At 35.9% G+C, this 10,629-nt stretch overlaps 1 long non-coding RNA gene across 1 annotated transcript; it reads left to right on the top strand.

The window, feature by feature from the left end:
• The first annotated feature begins 3,443 nt into the window (after positions 1–3,443).
• LOC310963713 lies at positions 3,444–7,687 on the top strand. The gene is made up of 4 exons (XR_014593703.1): positions 3,444–3,563; positions 4,898–5,015; positions 6,532–6,610; positions 7,226–7,687. It is a non-coding gene; the product is annotated as an uncharacterized lncRNA (long non-coding RNA).
• The last annotated feature ends 2,942 nt before the right edge of the window (positions 7,688–10,629 follow it).

Below are 10,629 nucleotides of genomic sequence, written 5' to 3'. Positions count from 1 at the left end.
AAACCTACTAAATCATTTTTACAAGTTTTTCGTGCGCATTTTTTGTACCAAAATCCATGCTTGGAGTGAAACGGCTTTAAAAACTTTTAAAATAACACCAAAAACATACTGGATTGATTCAACCAATCATTTTTATTTGATTCAAAATGGCACAGGAGCGCATGTCATGAAAAGATCGCAGCTGAAAGGAATTGCAGTGATCTATTAAATGAACATTTGTTGTTGTTGATAAATACATGAACAGCAATCTTTCAACTTGTACTTTTTTTAATAGACTACATGTTACATTCTTTTATTTTCATTTAATCACCTCCTAATGAACACTCAAAGTGAAAATTCATTCAGTTCATTTCAGATTATAGTAGACGTACCACATTAGTTATTACATATTTCTCAATAAAACCACACACGATTTCCAGTAGGGTTAGAGCATTAATAAGACATTGATTCACATAGCAGTTGTGTTTGTTGTTGTACTACCATTGTGATAGACAGCGTGATGATTCATTTCATTCAAGAATTTGGTTTAAGAACATTTATGACATTTAATTGTGCAACAGTGTGTGAGGTTTCATCAGTATTTTGGTGAATGAAATAACAAGAGCGTATCTCTTTCTCTTTCTCTCTTAATCACAGTGGATGCTGTTGTAAATCTCCCCTGCTGTTATGACGGTCGCTACAGCACTAACGACCCAATCGCCAAGTGTTACACTCAAAAACCGAGATACGGCTGCCGCATGAAGGCCTACCTGTAAGAACAGCACACTCTGAACATGTCCACATAAATAAACGTTTGATTCAAATGTTTGATTAGATGTATTGTGTAAAAAAACAGCCAAAAATGAGGCTTAGGTGTTGAAAATATCTCTTTCCAGGCTGAAGACTGCCTCAGGGGAATGGCAGTGCATCAAGTCAAGCTCCTCGTGGTTCAGCAGGATGATACTGGCGGTTAGTATTCATTCTTCAAACTGTACATAAGCATACTAACATGCTGACAAGGACAATGCTAACTAGGGGCGGGGATCACGGAGTAACTCTCAATTTAAGTAATTTTTTAAAAGTAAATATAGTCCCCTCTGTGACAGTATACTGAATATCTTTGAGTTGTGGACAAAACAAGACGTTTGAGGACGTCATGTTGAGTTTTGGGAAACCCTAATCCACAACTAATCGATTGATTGATAAAATGATAGTTGAAGCTCTACTCTTTGATAAAAAATGACAACTATTGTATCACGATGCAGCGATTCTGCGATACATTGCAAGACGTTCATCTACAAAACAGCACAATATCTGTCTAACTGAAGGAGGAAAAATGCCAGAAAAAAGGGGAAAAGCAGGAACAATTTTTTTATTCACTGCTCTTCAGTTTCACAGAATTTGACAACTGAGATGAAACGATGTAGAACAAGAACTTCTGGGATTAAAAAGTTTTAAGGAACGATTATTTTCATTGTTGATTATGTTTCTTGGTTATGTGATCAGTGTTTCCTAAAGGCCAAGATGACGTCCTCAAACATCTTGTTTTGTCCTCAACTCAAAGAAATTCAGTTTATTGTCACAGGAGGAAAAAAAACTGAAACATTGATATAAATATTAATATATAAGAAGCTGGAATCAGAGAATTTTGACAGAGAGTCTATATGAATGCAACAACTGTGCCTCGATAAAAAGCTTTTCAATCTGTCTAAATTAGGTTTACAAAACAACAAATAAATGAATGCCACTGTGCTTAACAAGCATAACCAGCTTGTTTTATGTAAACTTGTCTGTCATTTACAAGATGAACAAGGTTTTTCCCAAGAAAGAAGAGAGAGGAATCCGTTTAGAGCACATGCATGTCTGAAATAAAATATCCATATGTGGCGCCAGTGTATTGATAGCGATACGTTACATGCACATATTTTGTCCCACGTTAATGCCAACAAACTGTTCAGTAGTTATATTGATTATCATGTTCACCATCTTAATTGAGGCGTTTTATTGATTGCAAATAAGCATTAAATATAAAGTAGAGCTGATGTGAATGTCATTACTTTTGCAGATATTTGGTCATAAAAACCAGTATGTAGTGAATTTGAACACGTCATGAACTTTTCTGTCTTACTGAGTGCTCCTTTCTCTCCGTCCCCCACAGAAACAGATCTACTGCCCTTCTGTATATGGGGTTTGAAAATGCAGATTTGAATCCCTAGATGAAGTCGCAGCGTAACATAAACACCAAGGCAAAGGAGCTACTCTGAACATTTTCTGCTGATTTATTCTGCTCATGGATGTCATTTAATGCAGCTTTTATTTTGTCAAATTCATCATAAAAATAATTCTTTATTTGCAATTGAAAATAAATCATGTTAAATGGCTTCAAAATGCTTTTCGTTTGGTCCATTTTTGTTCACAACTCAAAGATATCCCATTTAATGTCATAGGAGGAAAGAAACCAGAAAATATTCACATTTAAGAAGCTGCAAAGACATTTTTACTTTTTTTAAAAAGTGATGAATCGATCATCAAAACAGTTGAAGATTAATCTTTGAAGCTCTGGTTTTGAATGCAAATAAATAACGTAAAGATGTTACTATGGTCAGAGAAGCTCATTACTCATCATTACTTTGGCTACTCAGTCAAAAGTGTGTGGACACTCTTCCCAAGAGTTGGAAGAACACGATTGTCCGAAAAAAACAATTTCCTTTCATTGGGAATAAGTGTCTGACACACTCACACTAATATACAGTATACACTGTATATATATGCTCCAATATGGAACAGGAGCATGAGAGAGTTCGATCAATTACATTACTTAAGTCCAGTCAAAGTTGGAATGATCAAATTACTGTATATTTATAATTGTGGGGTGCATTTTTTTGCTTTTATTTGATATTTGAAAGATGAGAATTGACAAAAAAATCCACTTATCTTGTTTTCCTGATAACTCTTTTTTGCTACTGATGCATGACACATGTTCCCGCCTTGTTGATTTGTTGGGGGGAAATTTGTTCGATGTTTTGTTCACAACACCTAAGGTAGTTAGGCATTTAGTTTAACAAGAATTACTCAACAGGTCAAACTTCTTTGAAGGAATAATCGCATTTGTTGAGTGTAAAACGTTTTTCAGCAAAGTTAGCTAACATGCAAATCTAAAATGGCAATGGATAAAGTGTTATCAAAAAGTGAATTTAAATAACCTGTTATGAGGCAATATGTTGACTTTTAATGATGATGATGATGTCAAAAGTGTATTATTCTGCTGGAGAAGTCGTTGCAGAAGAGGACGCACCCTGTTACGAGATACAAACCTGAACATATATGGACATGATCAACAAACTACACAAGCTCCTGAGTGTGTGAGTCTCTCCAGAAAACATTGCGCATGAACACAATGGTTCCTCTTTTAGTGTGAAGCTGCAGAATATAAGATCACACCTCTCTGAGTTCTCTCACTGTGACTTTGTTCGAAACTGAACTGCAGAGTCCGTTTTGGCGGCGTATGAGTATGAAGATGTGTCTCTCTGTCAGGATTTGTCTGCTCACCACAGCCGCTGTGATGCTCTTCTTTTCAGCCGAAGGTATGGCTCTTTATTTATAATGTTTAAAATATAGATTCAAAATGTATTAACCAATTGAAGACTGCTTTAATGCCAGTGATTAATGCAATAAGTGTGTGGCTCAATATCTAAAATATATTAAAACTATTGAGTGCAACATAAAAGGTTTTCTTCCAACCAATACAGTGAGCGACCTGCCTATTATCTAATAGCATTTATCAGTAGAGTTTGTCAAGTTTATATGTCATTAAAAACCCTGATTGTAACCTCTATTTTTAAACGATTCAAATCCATCAAACCATCTCTTTAACACAACAGTCAGAATGCTTTAAAGCCCTGACAAATATCTTCAGGTCTTGAATTTACACATTCATTCTGCTTTTAGCTGTCAGCTGTTTCAGTTATTTAAAAGTCTCTCTCTTTGCTTTTAAAAATGACTTAGTCCAGGATCAATTAACTTTGAGCACAGCTGCAGATGGGATCATTTTACCATTACTTTGTTTTAATCACATTGTAAAGTGAAGTTTTGATATTATATTGATACAGTTTATTGTAATAATGTCGAAATTTGGAACAATTAATCAATAATAACCTACTAAAATAAGGTCGATATTCTACAGGTATTTGTAAAAGCTTTTAAAGATGAACCTCATAAGAAGATAAAACCTCAGTAATGTCTACCCCCAAATCCTTTTCCCATGCATGTTTAGTTGAGAGAGTGGGGACTGGGCTCAGAAGAGTAATCTTATTATAAATGACAGATATCAGTCGTTTGTGTTGTACGTGGAGAGACAGGAATTGGTCCATCTCAGCTTCAGGGGGTCGGTTCGGAAAATGTGGGAATTGCTTTTGGATAAAATGTCTCATTAGAAGGTGGCTATTAGGCAGGCTGTATTTGTCCAACATAGATGCAAAGGATGCAAAAACCCCTTCGTCATACAAGCATTTTGAGGCCCTTATCTGACCATATGCGGAATCTATGGTCTGTGCAGGAAGGGAGAAACGCATGGTTATTTAAAATTGGGGCAAGGATCGAAGCCCTTTGCAAGCCGTACTGTTTCCTGAACTGGATCCAGATTTTAATGGCATTGGTGATGACCGGATTGGATGAGACCTTGTGGGCAGTTATGGGGAGCTGTGAGCAAATCGTAGAGTGCAAAGAGCAGGAGGAAGATGTTATCTCAGTATGAGCACAGGGTGGGCAGGCGTCTGCAACTTCACTGCTGAGCCAATATAAAAGGGAAAACAAAAAAAGGTCTTGGAGCAATTGTATTGTCTTAGCACCTGTAACTGTGTGTCATGTTTATTCATTTGATGAGTAAAAAAGTATTATTATACCTCCTCTCTTTTTACAGTTGATTCACAAATAAACTTCCATTGCTGTGATAAAGTCAAAGCTCCAATGTGTATTAAAAACATCTGCCAGTGCTATGAACAGACATCACGGCCCAGCTGCAGGCACCATGCCTTTGTGTAAGTACAGCAAGGTCTGAAAATGTCTTGAAACATATTTATATTTGAAATACATCGCTCTCTAACGTCATCAAACATCAAACTGCTTGAGACGCACCTCGGGATACCGGAACACCGCTCAGTGACAACTAGGGGTGCAACTGACATCATGTAATACCCTCTCTATCAATCTATTAGTTGTTTGGTCTATAACATGTGTTTCCACAGCTCAAAGATAAGATATCATTGTGATGGAGGGGGAAAGAAACCGGAGAATATTCACATATCAACTATGGAAATAGTTGGTGATTCCTTTAATAACTAATCGATTAATCATTGCAGCTTGAGTGACAACCTCGACTTTCTTCACTGTAGTATTCATCCTGTAATGTTATTCTCATTGAAATCAAAAGAAGAGGAGGAAGAAGTACTAAGATATTGTACTTACAGAGATACTTTGTGTTCAGATGATTGGTGTTTGGTCCATCTCAGTGGCATAAAAGTCCAGAAATCGCTTCACGTCGTCATACTCTCGCGTAAACGCATCAATTGGCAGATTTGGGCAGATCTCCGATGGATAGACAAAACACTGTTTGTTGGTTTTTTCCTTATTTTTGATTGAAATTGTCACGCAACAATTACACGGTCAGGGTTTACATACTTCTCATAGCAATCATTCTCAGTGACCTCATTGTCCAGTGGTGATGGTGGTGTCCTCTTGCCGCGTTCTATAATCTGACCATTTTTCCTGAAATTGTGTCTCTTCTAATCGCAGTTTATGTGTAATTTTTTCCATCACAAATATCTATAATACAATATATATGTACTCGCCCACTGCTCCAGGGTCAGTGGTTCTGCTTTATACCATAACCTTGTTCTTGCTTTCTTTCTTTTGTCATTTTGTTATAAAATACTCTGCTACAAGTAAAAGTATAAAACGTATTGGCATCAAAATCTACTTAAAGAACCAAACATTTGTGAATGTATGTAGAATGGTGCATCAGAATAATGTGTATTAGATTATGATTATTGATGCATTAACGTGTTCATCACTTTAGTGTTACAGCTGATTAAGGTGGAGCTAATTTTAACGACTTTACATAAGCTGCTTCAATATCCCCCCTAAGATCAATAAAGTTTTATCCTAATATACAAGATTTATTATGAATCTGAATCTGCAAAGTAACTCAAATTATCAAGTGTGTGAAGTAGAAGTAGTAGAAAATGGAAATGTCTCATGTAAAGTACTTCATCAAAGTATATGAAAGTACAGGACTTGAGTAGATGCACTTTTGAAATCAGCTATTTCAGCACAAACTACACTGTATTACTGGATATTTGAGCTTCATTCAAGTCTTATTAGTTTGCACAGAAGAATCTGTCAAATGAGAAGTGTTTGTCTAACAACAAAAGGGGGAAAACTGGGCTGTATCCTCTCCTCAAAATGAATTTAAAATAACCACAAGAGGAATATTAAACTAGAGGTGTTGGCAGACAGGAATCCAACTGTCTAACTGTTTTATTTCCCTGTTTCTAGGATTATAAACAACTCTGGTAAAAGGTTTTGTGTCAAAGCAAACCCTCCTCCCCCGTGGCTCAAAACTCTTCTGAAAACGGTGAGAATTTAGAACTAACGGGATGTGCTACAGTTTGAAGGGTTGAAGAATGGAAATTGTCTGCGATGAGTTTTTAGGATTTGTCCAATCAAGCTTATTGTGACTTTCCTAAAATGCTTTTGCTTACGTGACTGCAACCAGGCAGTGTAAAGCTGTAATTTCTGAATAATTATTTCTGAGAAATAATATAACTTGGTCCCAAATTTAGAGAAAATAAGAACTTCCTTGAGAGAAAAGCTCTATTTAATGACATTTTGCAGGTGCAGTCGACCTACTGAGCACTGACTAAGATACTCTCTATGCATTATGGGAATTATTTGGATGTCTACCAATTCAATGCAATCTCTATTCAACCTATGATTTATATCAATTACATTCTTGTAAATTAGCAAATGCATGTCTCCCCCTCTCTCGCTCTCACCCCATTCCCTGTCTGCCCTAAAGAATAAAAGGGTTTAAAAACTGCCAAAAAAATAATGTGATAAAAAAAAGAAAAGTAAGGCTCACTTGCACATTTGTTGAATAATGCTCAGATACATGTTTACATGTTTGAAGACAAGGATGTAATGGATTTCCTTTCCTTATTCCCAATCTCGCTCTCTCTCTCCACCACAGGGGGAATTAAAGTGTCCTCCAATATTCTCGAACAAACTGAGAAAGAGATTTGAAGTCCTGGATGAAGACGATCTGGAATAGAAAAAAAACATGCAGCAAACGAGCTACTTTGCCAACTATTAAAAACTATTTTGGGGGCATTGTTTTTGAAAAGTTGTCCAAAATAGTAATGTTAGTTTTGCCTTTTTTAAAATTTTTTTGAACTGTGGCTGAGTCTTGATGTTCCACATGTTTCAGTGCAGTACTGTCGCTGCATGAATGGGGATTTCTGTGCTGAGTTTGTGCAGTAAAAATGGAAACACGGAATCTGTGAATAACTGTGTGATCACTCAGTGAGGGCTATTCTTAGCCGTCTGGACCTCAGCACCACATCCGCTCTGAAGGCATTTGTCTGTACTTGTCCTGACAAGCATGTGTCTTATCAATGGTGCCATTATATGAATTAATAAAGCTTTGGATCTCCCCTTCCTTGCCCTGGAGTGTCTCAGTCTTTACAATAATTCATTTCACACTAGAGAACAGTGATGGCTTCCTATTTTGTTTAACTTGAGTTGTTCTATTTCTTGATTTCACCTTTATTTGACCAGGAATATTCTCATTAAGATTTAAAATCTCAATGGTAAAACAAGTCTTGTCCCAAACACGTGCTCTGCAGACAGGAAACAAGTATAGTGTCAGTGTTGTGTTGGCCTCTTGTTTGTGCTGCCCCCAAATGGCCCAAAAAAACAACAATTATTGCAGGTTCATATATCCATACTGTTAATCCAACATCTGTCCGTACATGCACAAGCACATAACCGGGTTATTCTGAAAAATATACAAATATTTTCTGTTTTCTTGTGTGATTGTTAACCGCATATCTCTTAGACATTTTAAGATGTCACACTGTTGTTACTCTACAAACCAAAGGATTCATTGATTGATCAAGAATATAATAATTGGCTGGTATTGTAAATAGCTTTTAGATGCAGCTGTAAGTGAATGTGCGTGAAAGCAGAATTAAATATCAAAATAGTAAAGGTAACTTTATTTATTTTTTCTTCCAAAACTTTTTCAGTTTTATCTTTTCTATTCATTTGTTTTATCATTAATATTTATATGCCATAATACAAATTCTAACAGTCTATTCAGTGGGACTATGAGCTGTGTATCCACCTGACTTCTGCACAACACAACTGATGGTCCCAACCCCATTTATAAGGCAGGAAATCCCACTTATTGAAGCTGACAGGGCACACCTGCGGAGTGAAAACCATTTCAGGTGACGACCTCATGAAGCTCATCAAGAGAATGCAGAGTGTGTGCAAAGCAGTAATCAGAGCAAAAGGTGGCTTCTTTGAAGGAACTAGAATATAAGACATATTTTCAGTTGTTTCACACTTTTTTGTTAAGTACATATTTCCACATGTGTTAATTCATAGTTTTGATGCCTTCAGTCTGAATCTATAATTTTCATCGTCATGCAAATAAAGAAAACTCTTTGAATGAGAAGGTGTGTCCAAACTTTTGGTCTGTACTGTATATGGTAACTGTAGGCTGGCTGCGGGACATAAAGTTTGGTTTCATCACCTCCAGTAAATTTATTTTTATGTTCCTGTGTATGTAAAATTAAACACTGATCTAACAGTTTGGCAACAGGGCTAATGCAATGACAATAATGACTTTTTTCCAATATAAATTAGATTAAATTACATGTTATGGGCCCTATGTTTTCAACTGTAAAGATCAAAGAATGATGAGGCTCTTTCAGGTTAATTAGAATTCATTTTTTAAAAGATAAGATATTATGAAATGCAATCAAAAACTGCATGTCGTTCCAGTCTGTTTGTCTGTGGCTAGGATCAAAGTAGACATCTGTCAGTTGCTGATATCAATATTTAACCCCTGATTAATCCTTATTGCTACAGCATGAGCCTGTTTTATATCTTAAAGCAGGTTGATAACGGACTGTCAGTGGCATGTTAACACCTTTTTAGAGAACCCACAGAAACACTGTGTCATGGTGACAGGACGGGTGAATTAACGAGAAAAAGGAAGAGGCGTTTTTGGTCAAACCCAAAATTGTGATATTCAAAAAGGTAGTTGCTTCATATTAACGTTTATTGTTGGCACAAACATGTCACCCAGTATCTTAAAAACGGATAAAGCAAGAAAATCCCATTTAAGCAGTCTGCAAGACTGCAGCCGTAAACTTATATACATTTAAATTATTACGTTTCGTTTAAATTCAATTATTTTTTTTGCATTTAATATATTGTGCTATGTCAGCTGCTCCTATATTACACTGAACCAATACACCCCTTTAAGATAATAACAATAGTATAATGCAATAATGCAATAAATATTTTAAGATAAGATACCGTTACACTGCACTATGACTAAATTCTTGCGTAGAATCAAATAAGTTATTTACACGACCGGATTGTGTATTAGTGCTGCCCCCCTTTTAGTCCTTTTGGTCTTTTGGCCTAAGATTTGTTTAGTCAGTTAATCATATTTTATGTTTTTTCCATGCTATATGACTCTCTAGGGCCTGACCGATATAGGATTTCTTAAATCATTTTTTTAATTATTTTTTTAAATTCTCATATGGTGCCCAATATAGTACCATTTTTGAGCTGGGATTAAAATAGACCTGTTCCATGTTTATTTTGCACCTATTTTGCACTAATAGGACTTTGCAAAGATACTCAGAAATGATGTATATATTTTAATGTATCAACCAATTCTAGATAAACACTGAAAAAAATAAAGAATAAAATAAATATCTAAATAAACTCATGTTCAGTATCAAGTCAATTGCTGACCATTTGAACAAAGAATAAATAAAAAATAAAATAAAAAGCTATGTCAGAAACTTAGTTTTACAGATATCCCGATTAAATCAACTTGTTAAGTCAAGAAAATCGTGTGTTTGTTAGTTGAATACAGATGTATTTAATTGGTGACCGCCCTAATTTGTATTAGCGATAGACCGATACATCAGCCGGCCGATATTATCGACTGACATTTGCGTTTTTTAGGTGTCAGCTGATGTGGGCTGCTGCGTTCGCCTTTTTCCTGAGCATTATATACAGACAGGTGTTCACACGCAGCTCTGTGTTGCTGGAGACCGCTTCAATAAACATTCCTTTTTTTAAATTGAGACTTGTAACATTTGTTATCATCATTGAGTTATTCTTATGAAGTAAATTGAGGGAGCAAAAGTAGTATCGGCTCCAAATATCAGCTCAGGAAAATCGGCAGTCCGTATCGGTCATTGGATTTTTTTTTTAGGAAAATGCCACATGGGAGCTAAATATAATATAAAAATAGGCTTTGAAAAAGAGCCACAAAAACAAGAGCAGTTTGTTACTCAGTCGGTAATCCAGCTCTATATGGTATCCTGACATGTATTCTTTTCA

This window comes from Echiichthys vipera (genome assembly GCF_963691815.1).
Source record: "Echiichthys vipera genome assembly, chromosome: 21".
Lineage (NCBI taxonomy): Eukaryota > Metazoa > Chordata > Actinopteri > Perciformes > Trachinidae > Echiichthys > Echiichthys vipera.
Note: the sequence above shows the minus strand (reverse complement) of the source record. Positions and strands in the feature narration are given on the sequence as shown.